This window comes from Diachasma alloeum, unplaced genomic scaffold (assembly GCF_001412515.2).
Source record: "Diachasma alloeum isolate Michigan unplaced genomic scaffold, Dall2.0 Dall_scaffold_01123, whole genome shotgun sequence".
NCBI lineage: Eukaryota > Metazoa > Arthropoda > Insecta > Hymenoptera > Braconidae > Diachasma > Diachasma alloeum.
In genome coordinates, this window is record NW_021681234.1 from 44,206 (window position 1) to 58,940 (window position 14,735).

Below are 14,735 nucleotides of genomic sequence, written 5' to 3' on the forward strand. Positions count from 1 at the left end.
CCGAAGCCGCCGACGATACTCCTCACGAAGAGTCTCTTTGACCGCCTCAGCGTCCACTACGGATCGCTGATTGAAGCCAAGATACCTATACGACTCCTCAGCACCAAGATGTCTAATGACGCTTCCATCCACCAGGTGTATCTCTCCCATCCCGTCCCCAACCTTCCCCCTCTTCATGTGGAAGACTGCACATTTGTCCAACCCAAAGCTCATCCCGACCGCGCGTGAGTACACTGCAACAACATCAAGCTGGAGCTTGAGTTGCCGCTCTCCTGAGGCAAATAACTTCAGGTCATCCATATAGAATATATGGCTAACCTGATGCCTCCGATCGCCAGGTCTTCCGGCTTGGTATCCACCAACACCGCGCAAGGCGACAGATAGGGGCATCAGTGAGATGCAGAACAAGAGAGGACTCAAGGTATCGCCCTGAAAAACTCCTCTCCTGAATTGCACCAACCCTGAAGTAAGCCGACCCTCACCAGATGTTATGGTGAAGCGCGTCCTCCAAAGTGGTGCAAGATCCCTAATGCACCTCACGATATTTTCCTCTACCGCAAGGCACTCGAGTAGCAGGAAAATGAGCTCATGGCTCGTGCTATCAAATGCCTTACGATAGTCGACCCAGGCCACTGACAGGTGCCGATGATACTGTATCGAATCGCGCAATATGCACCGATCGACGAGTAAACTCTCCTTGCACCCTGACAGCGACCGCTTCGCCCCCCGCTGTTCATAAATCTGCCGCCACACGGGTTGTACATCGTGCAAGATACGCTCATTCAAGACTCCTGTGAAGAGCTTATAGAGCGTATTCAGGTACATGATCGGCCGGTAATTTGCCGGGTCAGACAAGTCTCCCTTCTTCGGAAACAGGACAGTTCTCCCCTCCACCAACCACTCAGGAAGCATCACGCTATCATCGATGAACGATGTGAAAATCCGAGCCAGATGGCTATGAACCGAGGTAAACTTCTTCCACCAAAAGGCGTTGATGCCATCTGGACCCGGAGCGGCATGGTTCTTCATGCCTCGTAGCGCAGCTTGAATTTCCTCCTGAGTGACTGGGGTGAACTCCGCGCGCTGCCGACGATGTTCTTCACAAAACGCACGAAAAGCTTGAAGAGCTGGACTCTCCATCATGAGACGAGGAACGTGACTATAAATTGCCCGCCAGAATACCTCAACCTGCTCGACTGATGGCATCTTGTCGGGTGCAGGCGCTGAAGGCTCGAACCACCGGCTGGAGTCGGTATGAAAGACAGTATTGTTCACCATTCGACGCAACCGCTTTTCTAGGGACCGCTTTGTAGCCCTCAGAACTAGAACCCTCTCAACAAATCTCTCCTTGATAACAAGGAGGACTGCCTTATTCAGTGTGTGATGATGATACCGCAAGTTCGCAGATATTTTGCGAATTGGAGACGTAAAATTTCGTCCACTTACGATGAAATCAATCACACACTGAATTTGCGACGCCTGCTTCCGAGCCATCCCAATTTTCCCCTGAAGCTGTGGAATTCGCCTCCTCATCTTCAGCTCAAACGATCCCCTTGCAAGGGTTCGCGGCTTTAGACGGCGCGCTGCTTCATACACAGCCCAGTTTATGTCGAGCAAGCTAACGTTCGGGGAGAGCACAGCAGCCAGTGCCTCATTCTCTAACGCCAGATCGTCAGGCCGAATACGGAACTTCCCCGTGACCCTCTCCCCCCTTGATCCCATATCCCTCGAAGCTCTCCTCGGCACCTCATCACTATGACGGGCAGATTGATTGAAAAAAAATTCTAAGAGAATTAGAATTTAGAGAGAAAAAATTTCCGCTTCACCCAGCCGGGAATCGAACCCGGGTCTCCCAGATACGCGCCGGGCACTCTTACCGACTAAGCTACCGGGAACCGCAGAAATTCCCTCTCAAATTCATCTCATACCCCGCCTAACCTCCTTTAGGCATTAAAGAATTCTAAGAGAATTAGAATTTAGAGAGAAAAAATTTCCGCTTCACCCAGCCGGGAATCGAACCCGGGTCTCCCAGATACGCGCCGGGCACTCTTACCGACTAAGCTACCGGGAACCGCAGAAATTCCCTCTCAAATTCATCTCATACCCCGCCTAACCTCCTTTAGGCATTAAAGAATTCTAAGAGAATTAGAATTTAGCGGAAATTGATCCGCTTAATCCCCGCAAAAAATACTGACGGGTTTTTTGGGGAATTTTCTAGGGACATGTTGGGCAAAAATCCATCCAACCGGGCCTTAAAGCATATGGATCTCCTGGAATCATGCGGTGTTATTATGCACCTGAAAGACCACCATGGGATTCTGATTATTTTAACGTCATCGAAACTAGATATGATGATGTTCCACCAGAATCAGCCTTTGATTTATATTGGGATGTAATTCATCTGTTGAAAAATTATCAAATCGTCGAAGAATATCGTCAGCTTCAGGATAAATCAAGGAGTAGTGGAGAACGAAAGAAAGAACTCGAAGAAAATTGAAATGGCGGATGATATTTTACTCAAATCTAAACAACCTAAAAATAATGATGAAGGATATAATATTTCTCGAAAGTTCTTTCAGTTCTTTAGAAAATTACGTCATGGATCATAATCCGCAATTGAAATGCGTATAAAGTTTCCAATGCATTCTAGAATCTTCTCCAGCTGTTTATATAAAGTTTTTTTCTCGGATGGCTGTTACTCTTCATCATGGATCGATTGAGTCCAGACGAAGTGAAATTCTTGTGCTCACTCCCACCATTTTTGGTCAGTGACGATGAAGTTGTCATTCGACATTATGGTGTGAATCCACCCCAGAAAGGTTAAGACTGTTCGCAAGGTTTTCTTGACTTGTAAGGAAATTTGGATCTTATAAAAAAACGTCGATGTGCTTCGGAAAGTGAACGAAACTTAAGTCCAGACGAAGTTGAATTGTTATGTACCATTCCACCTTATATTTCTCAATATGATGAAATAGTAATTAATTATTACGGTGATTATCCACCACGAACGCGTGGGATTTTCTCCAAGATTTTCTCGATCTACAAGGAAATTTCAAACTTGTTCAACGTCGTAGACAAGTTGGAGTTGACGAAAGGATCAAAATCAATTACTCGACACAAGAGGAGAACGAACCAGTACCTAGTACTTCATCGGATATCAACGATGGTGATAAGTTAGAAACGATAAGCGAGAAACGATCTCGTGAAGAGCATAGGCGAGTAAAAAAGAGGCGAAGATGGCACTATCGACTGCAACAACAACCATACTGATCAGGAAAATTTAAAAAACAAAAAAAATCCTCTATAAATAATCATACTATTAAATAATCATAAATATTTTTTTGTTCTTTATTGATGATTTTTATATCATACAATAAACAAATTGGTACCAATAATTATTGTATGTGTCTAAATTAATTTTTCACTCCTCCACTAATTGTATTATACTCAATTATAAGATCATGCAAAATCAAACAATAAGCTGTCGTTTGTGCAGGAAAATTATTAGCTGATTCGAACTCAAGGCGAATATCTACTGGTCCAGATTTGAGATATTTATTGTGTTTTGAACAATCAATGACAATGAGGGGGGCAAATGTAAGAAAATCGTCTCTACTCAAAATTGGCTCCGCCTCTTTATCATAGTAAGAATTTTGGAAATTAGTGTACATGTCATAAAGCAATGCGTATTGATTATGAGGGATATCAAGATTCAAATTACCATAAGGGTAACTTTGTGAATTGAGGAATAGCTTAATATCACGAATATTGCAATGATCAAAACGGCTAGCATTTTTATGAGCTTGATTTTTGCAGTTAGTTTGAAATCCCACGATGACATATCGAGGTTTCTCCAGTTGTGTTGAACACTTCACCACCCAGTCATGTTTAGAGGTAGCTGGTAAAAGTGGATACTCATATAATTCTGAAGCTCGGAAACTGATCGGAATAGGTGCATCCTTAGAAATGTAATTCAACAAATTGATCTTCCTAGAATCAGCTACTTTAATGTAGGGAATCATCCACTCTATCTTATCGAGAGAGAGTTTAAATGTTTCAGCTACTCCATCTGCTGCTTGCTGGATAACTGAATTGACGTCAGTATTTCCTCGTATTCGGATTAACTCATGTTTAGCGTTCACAATGATTCGTCCATAGTCCTCAGCGAATCCCAATACCATACTCAATGGAATGGATATATCAAAATAGCCCTTATTATCAACGATTGTAGATTCATCGTCCTTGAGTATCCAACCAGTATTTTCCATTAGAGCAGCTTGACTTAAAGTTTGTAATATATAATTCTTCATAAGTGTTGTGATACCAACATCCTTACTCTTATCAATCTCAATAGCATTGAGTTCATAACGTATCTCCTCAAACAAATGAAGGATAGAACCGTTCACTAATATCGTATGAGTAACAGTTCGTTTATTTGGTTGAGTCAAACGTCCGTGTATATGCAGTGAACTCTTACTCGGCAGCAAGCATAAATCTTAATGTTGAACAGCGATGCGAATTTCATCGTTGTTATTGAAAGTTACTAATGCAAATGGTTGGTGCGCATGAATTTCATAATGCGCAATAGATTGATCAAAAATGATGGGTTTTTGGATTTTCAGGATTTCTTCCATGGCTTCTTGCAGTTGATGATGCAACAACAGAAGAATGTACGAATTTTTTTTCTTACTGTCTTGTTCTTTTTCGAAGTTTGAGACCTAAACTCTTCAGGAATTTAGTATTCTGCGGTGTTAACACCTTGAGAGGTTTTCGATGACTGTTTCCGATTGGGAATGATGACGCTTTTATAACTGCCTCCTGACTTGGTATTGCAAACAATACCCATATTAACTTTTTATGTGTAATCTTATCGTTATAACTTCTCCGTTGAAATTAACCAGTTGACCTTGATCGACAATTTTCAGTTGGAGATGATCTTGTTATCTCCAGAGAAGGATTTTAGCTTCGAATGGACATGTTTTAATTGTCACATTAAAATCAAAGCTAAAATTATTGAATTTTATAATTATTGGCGACGCAAAGTTTTATACTCTTACCTTTTTCTAAAATATAAAGGAAAAGGGTTTGATTTAGGGATAGGGCTTGAGTTGAGACTAATTTCTAATCAAGAAATTTGGAGTTGTAATGGGAATCAAATTTGAATTTAAATATATTTTGTATAACTACTCGGTTTACAAAAACATAAGCGTGATTTTACAGAAATCTATGTAGCTAAAATTCCTATCCCTGGAATGATCTGAAGGATTGAAAGTTGGGTTTACAAATTTTGTTACTCACAATTCAGTCTGTTATTTATAAATTATTCGATGTGTTTGTAGATCCCTGGGTAAATCCGTAATTTCCTCACCAGCAATTAGTCGCGCTAAAGGCTATTATGGATACTTTCACGGAAACACTTTCTTCTACTTGTTGATATTTTAATGAATTTTGACAGCTGAAATTTAAGATTTTAAGAGTTTGTTTGAGACTGTCCAAAACGCTTCACAATAAATGAATTCCTTATTTGTAAGAAAAGTCACCACTCTCGATTAAAGAAATTTTATTCCCGGATAATTTCAATTATTCGTAACTTACTATTAATTCAGTACTATCCCACGTAATCGAAGGAAGGATTGAAAAACCGGACTGATTAAATGAACTATTTCCACCAGAATTGTTACTGCTCCGTCGCTGCTTCAAGACTGCTTAATTTTGGTTTTTCTGACATTTTTATATGAATTTTGGGGTCACTTGTCACATGGGCTCCAACGAGTCCATTTTTAATTGGTGGAAAATGTCGTATGACTTTTCCCACTCTTTTGATTTTTATGGGGAAGTAGTTCATTCGGTTTTTGGGGTTTCAATTAATCGGTTTTCAATCGTTCCTTCGCGTGCGAATCTTAGTATTGGATAATTGGGGCATGCTGAGTGTGCCATTTCATCACTTTTGAACTCGACTCCAATGTCTTTGGAATCTTTAATCGAGTTCAAGTGATGAAATGCACTCAATTTAGTTTACAATTGTTGGTTTGGTTCTTAATGATTTCACATAAAATTATTCTAGCCTTAAAGTTTCTAGTACAAAATTTTGGACATTACAATCTATTGCTTGTACAGCGATTGGAAGGTAAATGATGTTTGTTGGTACTTCAATGATCTTATATCCTGGTGGGACTGTTGGAAACAATTCATGTATAGTGTGTACTCTTTGCTCATTGATGTATGCCCCAGTGATTATGTTGTATTCAACTCGCAGTAAGTTGACCTTGAGAATTGCCACTGGCAAATCGGATCCATGAGTGACATGAGGTATAAGAATTCTTGGTGTAAAGCCCAGTAAACGACCAATAGAATCTCCTTTTTCAAAATCTATCAGATGGCTACACTTGATGATGCTTTTCAAAGTATTATTGTTAGGTTTAAGGCTAATCGATATGCCATATTCTGCAAGTTTCTCCACCAAGTAATTTTCGATATCTTCAATTTCATCGCTTCCTGTAGGTATCTCAATGACTTTGTCACTGACATAGTATTTATTGTTTTCAATGTCGATATTGGGAATCCAATTGAAAGTTAGTAGTTCAGCGAGTCCCAGAGTGTAACTTTTCAATGGTGATAATTCGATAGGAGGAAAATAATGAGCCTCCAGCACAGAGGAAGTTCCTGATAGAGTTAAGGTGAAAGATTCACTTATCATCGTTAACATTCAACTGATGTCTATGAAGCGAAGTGTTCAGATTTCATATCAATTCTCCATCGAGAAATTTCAGACATAAATGCCCACTGTAACATGATAAAAATCATATACTGTTCCTCGCCTGAACTGACCGCGGATCATGGGGGGAAAATTAGTATTTTTACCCCAGCGAGGAGTCGGATCACCCAGGGCCACAATTGTCAGTTTCTTTATTTCTTATATTCACTCTTTCTTTTATTATTTTCTCAAATTCTGTCGATCGCACTCACCGTGGGTTACGGGTAAGCTTCGTGACGAAGAGAGTGGAGCGGAGCATCGGGAATAGCTACAAGTCGGCACTACAGCAGATGACGAGTAGCACATCGACGAGCACGCGCACACCGAGTCTGGGAGACTCACACCACGAAGGACGCGAGAGACGACCGACGCACGCCAGCAGGCATCTCAGACCTCTACGTGCGAACCCCCACCACCTCACCGATAGATCGGTGGCGCAAGGCCGCCCAGTAAAAAACTCATGCTACAACATTGAGGGAGCATCGGATTATGTTGGCTTCTGCGCCGTTCAACGCGGATCACATCCACCGACCGCGCGGCGCAAGTCTCAGTTCTCTGGGACTCAGGAATTGGGAATTATAACAATTTTAAAATTCCCAATTCAAAATCATATAATAACGCGGATTCTCCGCGCTTCATCGCGTGATCGGGGTGGGGGTAGGAAAGATTTTGAGGTTCTCGGGGCGATGTACGGCCCCGACGGACACTCTTCGCTGGGATTTGTTCAGATAAAGTCGCTCTGCGTATTCTAAGTTTTCTTTCGCTCTTTGAGCTTAATTGCCTAATCAAAAAATTACTTTGTGGTGTTGTGCCTGGATTTTCCGGCCTTCATTCTGACGTCGCTGCCGTACTGAGGGTCCAGATGAGTTTACCTGTTGTTTCTCGCGTAATAAACGGTGAGCGCAATTAACTTGGTGAGTGCACGTGTGGTCAGTAAATTTGATCCTCTGGTGTCCATTTTGGCACCGTTTGAGTTGTGAAAATTCGAGCCTTATGCCTTCGGGACGCGGCACTCAGTGGCCTCGGGCCTAATTCATTTATTGTTTATCGAATATTATTGATTTCATCTAAGTATTCATTCTCGATTTTTCGGATCTCAATTTTGACCATTTATTCCATTTTCTTTATTCGTGTGGCTTTCGCGTCGTCGCGTTTTGGGTGATTCTCGCGCGCGGCTGGCGTCTTCTACGCCCTCCATTAATAATCTTCAATAATTTCATTCGTTGCCATTGGCTGGTAATTTAGTTATAAATTTAAAAATATATTGTTCCCTAATCATTGTTTATTCAATCCTTATTGTTATTATTTTTGATTAACTCTTTGATTTAATATTATTGCTCGGTATAAAGTCATGCCGCGCATAGAGTTCTCTCACGCGTTTCGTTGGATTACTTTATTTTGTAATTATCACACATTCAATTCTTTTCTGAAAATTTATAATTTGTGGCTTCAGACTCTTAATAAATTTTGATTTGTGTCAAGCCTTTGCTCGCAGGAGTCCTCTCTCGCACAGGTAAAACTAGCGAATATTATTTCACTGGCATTTGGCCGGATTTTTCTATTGTTTTACTGTTGTGACAAAAATATATTTTATTTTATTTCCGACTAATTCATGGTGTTGAACCGCATTAATTGTTCGCCCATTCCCACACGCCTCCGCGGTTTCCTGAGCTGGTCGTGGAACGCGCTTCGACATCGTGACTTTGTCCTTTGTAGGTTAAAAGGACTGGCGTCCTTTTTGGTATTTTGTCTTCTCTCGTTTATCCCCATCGTTCTGATTTCGGGTTGAGAGAGTCCAAAGGGTCGCTGAAAGTTCGTGGAGAACCACGCGCCTGAATCCCGCAGACGCGCTTGGAAAAATATCTCACACCCCATATCACTGTATCATACTCTTGATATCGTTCATGATTATACTGTACAATGCTACCAACACCGAAATAATTAATCAAATCTTGAGGAGGTTGAAGATTACCACAGCTGTCAAAATAGAGAATTTTGTTTTTTCGCTTTTTGTATGCAACCCAATGCGTACCAGGTCCATCTTTATCATCAAGATTAATTATGGCTGATTCGTATTTGTGTGACCAGTCTTGGGCATTTCGTTTCTCATGTATACTCCACCAAAGTGTGGAATTTTCATGGCTTTCGCGTATTTTGACAAATCAATGTCGATGAGGGCTCGGTGTGGTAGCCATATGTATTTTTTAATTGAAGACCTTTATTAAAAGGTAAACCTTTTTTATAAGGTTTCAAGTATAAGCCCTTGCCCAATGCAATTGCCTCCATTGTTTGGTTATGTCTCATACTCTCTTGTAACGCTTTCTTAGCCGTACTAGCATCATAACTGGCTTTGGCAATGCTAGCAGCGCCACCAGCCAATGCTCTAGTGGCACTCAACCCGCCAAAAAGAGGTATGAGGAAGGGTAATACACCCCCAATTTTGGCTGGTACAGGTAAGATACGAGGTGCTTGCACTCGCTTTCTACCACCAGTTTCCTTCATTGCTCCACGTGCGCCTTTGAGAGCCGATTTGATAGCATCGGTTTCCGGACGCATAGACGTCTTAGCAGCTCGAATGATTTGTCTCAAGGAGACTTTCTTTTTCCTCTTTATAGCGCCACCACGTTTCCTTTCTTTTGTTTTTATTTTCGCAACACCTTTGCCGCGAATTTTTTTTATGCCCATTCCGAGGGAAGTTTTGGCTTTCATAGTATTAGCCATACCCCAAGCAGCAGCTTGTTCAACCAAACTTGCGTCCTTCGATAGAACTCGTTTCCAGGCTCTCTCTGTAAGAATTTTATCCGCTTTGTGTCGTGCAGTTAGGTTATCTCGATTTTTCGAGTAGGCTATATCGTGCTCTTTACAGGCCGCGTCAAGTAGATTTATGCCAGGATCACCCCGCTTCAATCGTTTCTGTACTTTCGTCCCAGGACCACAATACTGGTGGCCTGGTATATGTAATTCAATAGGAAGTTTGTTGATGAGACTGTTCACTAAATCTCTACCTTGAGGCCCTCTCTTGCGTTTGTATCCTTTTATATCCAAATGAGAACTGATGTGTGATGGGATAAATAGTGTGTATTTATAAGTGTGTGTGCCATTTATTGCTAGAACATGGAGGGATATGGAACTAGATGATTCGCTGAGACATGATTGAACATGTGTATGCTTTTAAAACAGGGCGGTTGTGATGATGATCCAACGCCAACTACTAGCGAGTGAATGGCACCGATATCTGTAAATGAGCGATATTTATAGATTTCTGATCAATCATTAACTATGAAATTCACGAAGCAGATTACACAACTTCCAATAATGAATTTTGATAACCTAACGCAAACGAATAAGAGTGAAAAAAGGCGTCATGGGCCTCTATTACCTAGTGGTATGCAAGCAGTTATTTGAAGACCCTCAAATTGTGGAAAGACAAACGCTCTACTGGCTCTGATAATCCATCCTAATGGCTTGAGATTTGAGAATATCTATGTTTATTCAAGATCTATAAGTCAACCGAAATATCAGTTTCTCAAACGTTTACTCTCTGGCATGAAGGGAATAGGTTATTTTGCGTATAGTGAGCATGATGAAGTCATTAGATCAGAAAATGCTCGGCCAAATTCTATCATGATTTTCGATGATGTGGCATGTGAAAAACAAGATAATATGCGAGCATTTTTCTGTATGGGACGACATAGAGATGTTGATAGTTTCTACCTATGTCAAACTTATGCTCGTATACCGAAACATCTTGTGCATGACAATACAAATTTACATATACTTTTTTGTCAAGACGAGATGAATTTGAAGCTCATTTATGAAGATCACGTAAATACTGACATGTCCTTCACAGAATTCAAGGATTTGTGTGCGAAATGCTGGAATGAAGGCAAATATAATTTCATAGTAATTGACAAAGGTAGTGAAATCAATGAGGGTCGATATCGAAAAGGATTCGATTGCTTCATGAAAAGATAAATATACATTATTCAAAGAAATCGAGAATAGTTGTTGTATGACTACGCACGTGTTAACATGCAGAGCGAAAATTTGAAGGAGACGAATATTTTGCGGAATATCACTCAAGCAAGTGATGCCATTCGCCGCAAGCATAAGATGATAAAATTGGGTAGAGAAACCACTGAGAAAGCTATGAGTGAAGTACTCAAACCAGTAATAACTCCGCTCGAGAAATTGGTGGATCAGTCGGTAATGAAACAATCTTCAAATAAGAAGTGAAGAAAGAGGAAGATAGGTACTCCTGTTCGAATGCAGAAAGATATGGATGATGACTATGTGAGTCCTTCTGAATATGAATCTCTAGAAGAACTCTCATCTGATTTAGACAGCACATTTACAAGCACCCCTGTAAAAAAAATATCCCTAATGAAAACGATGACTCCAACTGATCGTATTTCATCAACCAAGGAGGAACCCCCTATAGCTTCACAAAAGCTTCTTCAAACATATTTAGATCGATACGATACAGAGCGTGAGAAGATTGATTAGGATACAGAATATGGTGTTCGTTCTTTGAAAAACAATATGAAGATTGGTGATTCTGTGGTCACATTTCATGGAAATTCAATGATCCTCAAAGGTGAGAAATACACGTTAACTCCTGGTCTAATTGAATTGATCTTTAAGAAGTCACCTAACATGAGTCTCATAACCGAAACTGATAAACATACTTACGGTAATATCATACGGAGTACAAATGCTCATCGAATGTGGTACAAGCCTAGTGGAGCTATTCGAACAAGCAGCAGCATGAAATATCACAACATTATCGCAAATCTCATTGACTCCAAGAAAACTNAATTCTATCATGATTTTCGATGATGTGGCATGTGAAAAACAAGATAATATGCGAGCATTTTTCTGTATGGGACGACATAGAGATGTTGATAGTTTCTACCTATGTCAAACTTATGCTCGTATACCGAAACATCTTGTGCATGACAATACAAATTTACATATACTTTTTTGTCAAGACGAGATGAATTTGAAGCTCATTTATGAAGATCACGTAAATACTGACATGTCCTTCACAGAATTCAAGGATTTGTGTGCGAAATGCTGGAATGAAGGCAAATATAATTTCATAGTAATTGACAAAGGTAGTGAAATCAATGAGGGTCGATATCGAAAAGGATTCGATTGCTTCATGAAAAGATAAATATACATTATTCAAAGAAATCGAGAATAGTTGTTGTATGACTACGCACGTGTTAACATGCAGAGCGAAAATTTGAAGGAGACGAATATTTTGCGGAATATCACTCAAGCAAGTGATGCCATTCGCCGCAAGCATAAGATGATAAAATTGGGTAGAGAAACCACTGAGAAAGCTATGAGTGAAGTACTCAAACCAGTAATAACTCCGCTCGAGAAATTGGTGGATCAGTCGGTAATGAAACAATCTTCAAATAAGAAGTGAAGAAAGAGGAAGATAGGTACTCCTGTTCGAATGCAGAAAGATATGGATGATGACTATGTGAGTCCTTCTGAATATGAATCTCTAGAAGAACTCTCATCTGATTTAGACAGCACATTTACAAGCACCCCTGTAAAAAAAATATCCCTAATGAAAACGATGACTCCAACTGATCGTATTTCATCAACCAAGGAGGAACCCCCTATAGCTTCACAAAAGCTTCTTCAAACATATTTAGATCGATACGATACAGAGCGTGAGAAGATTGATTAGGATACAGAATATGGTGTTCGTTCTTTGAAAAACAATATGAAGATTGGTGATTCTGTGGTCACATTTCATGGAAATTCAATGATCCTCAAAGGTGAGAAATACACGTTAACTCCTGGTCTAATTGAATTGATCTTTAAGAAGTCACCTAACATGAGTCTCATAACCGAAACTGATAAACATACTTACGGTAATATCATACGGAGTACAAATGCTCATCGAATGTGGTACAAGCCTAGTGGAGCTATTCGAACAAGCAGCAGCATGAAATATCACAACATTATCGCAAATCTCATTGACTCCAAGAAAACTAGAACAGCTCTTCCTCATCATATGATTGTATCAATAAAACCTAAAAAAATCGACTATGGATACTGGGATGATCCAAATGAGTTAGTGGATAGACTCCGATTGCTTATGGCATCACAATCAGCTGGAAATATGAGTCACACCAATTAAATTATGTCAATAATAGAAGAATTACGTGAGGCTGATTTTATTTATGAGACTGTGGAAATGATAATTCATCATTTGAAACATGAGTGTTGACGTGTTTGGACGTCAGTTGAGTAAGAGTGCTGTGAGGACTTCCGGCAGTCGAGGTCCTCCCGGAGAAAGTTTCAAAGTTACTTCTGATGGACAATATGATATGGACTATCGAAGACTCTGCAATCTAGCTGATCCTGTAGAAGAAAATGACGCAGTTTCCTTAAAAATAATGCGCGATATGATGAGAGAGGAGATTCGCCTTATCTATAATGTCACTGGATCCATGGCTAGGGGAATTGATAGAATTCAAGTAATGATCCAATCATTTCAAGAAATTTTTTTGGCTACTATGAGACAAAAACGTGTAGATGAAGAGGAAGTACAAAAACGGTTGGTTGATCATTCAAAGACCATTAGACACCTGAGCGACGAACTAACAACATTGAAAGAATCTGTCTCCCGTCAGATTCAGTTAATCCTTGATGGTCTGCAACCAATGATCACGAACCAATTGAAAAGAATNTACATTATTCAAAGAAATCGAGAATAGTTGTTGTATGACTACGCACGTGTTAACATGCAGAGCGAAAATTTGAAGGAGACGAATATTTTGCGGAATATCACTCAAGCAAGTGATGCCATTCGCCGCAAGCATAAGATGATAAAATTGGGTAGAGAAACCACTGAGAAAGCTATGAGTGAAGTACTCAAACCAGTAATAACTCCGCTCGAGAAATTGGTGGATCAGTCGGTAATGAAACAATCTTCAAATAAGAAGTGAAGAAAGAGGAAGATAGGTACTCCTGTTCGAATGCAGAAAGATATGGATGATGACTATGTGAGTCCTTCTGAATATGAATCTCTAGAAGAACTCTCATCTGATTTAGACAGCACATTTACAAGCACCCCTGTAAAAAAAATATCCCTAATGAAAACGATGACTCCAACTGATCGTATTTCATCAACCAAGGAGGAACCCCCTATAGCTTCACAAAAGCTTCTTCAAACATATTTAGATCGATACGATACAGAGCGTGAGAAGATTGATTAGGATACAGAATATGGTGTTCGTTCTTTGAAAAACAATATGAAGATTGGTGATTCTGTGGTCACATTTCATGGAAATTCAATGATCCTCAAAGGTGAGAAATACACGTTAACTCCTGGTCTAATTGAATTGATCTTTAAGAAGTCACCTAACATGAGTCTCATAACCGAAACTGATAAACATACTTACGGTAATATCATACGGAGTACAAATGCTCATCGAATGTGGTACAAGCCTAGTGGAGCTATTCGAACAAGCAGCAGCATGAAATATCACAACATTATCGCAAATCTCATTGACTCCAAGAAAACTAGAACAGCTCTTCCTCATCATATGATTGTATCAATAAAACCTAAAAAAATCGACTATGGATACTGGGATGATCCAAATGAGTTAGTGGATAGACTCCGATTGCTTATGGCATCACAATCAGCTGGAAATATGAGTCACACCAATTAAATTATGTCAATAATAGAAGAATTACGTGAGGCTGATTTTATTTATGAGACTGTGGAAATGATAATTCATCATTTGAAACATGAGTGTTGACGTGTTTGGACGTCAGTTGAGTAAGAGTGCTGTGAGGACTTCCGGCAGTCGAGGTCCTCCCGGAGAAAGTTTCAAAGTTACTTCTGATGGACAATATGATATGGACTATCGAAGACTCTGCAATCTAGCTGATCCTGTAGAAGAAAATGACGCAGTTTCCTTAAAAATAATGCGCGATATGATGAGAGAGG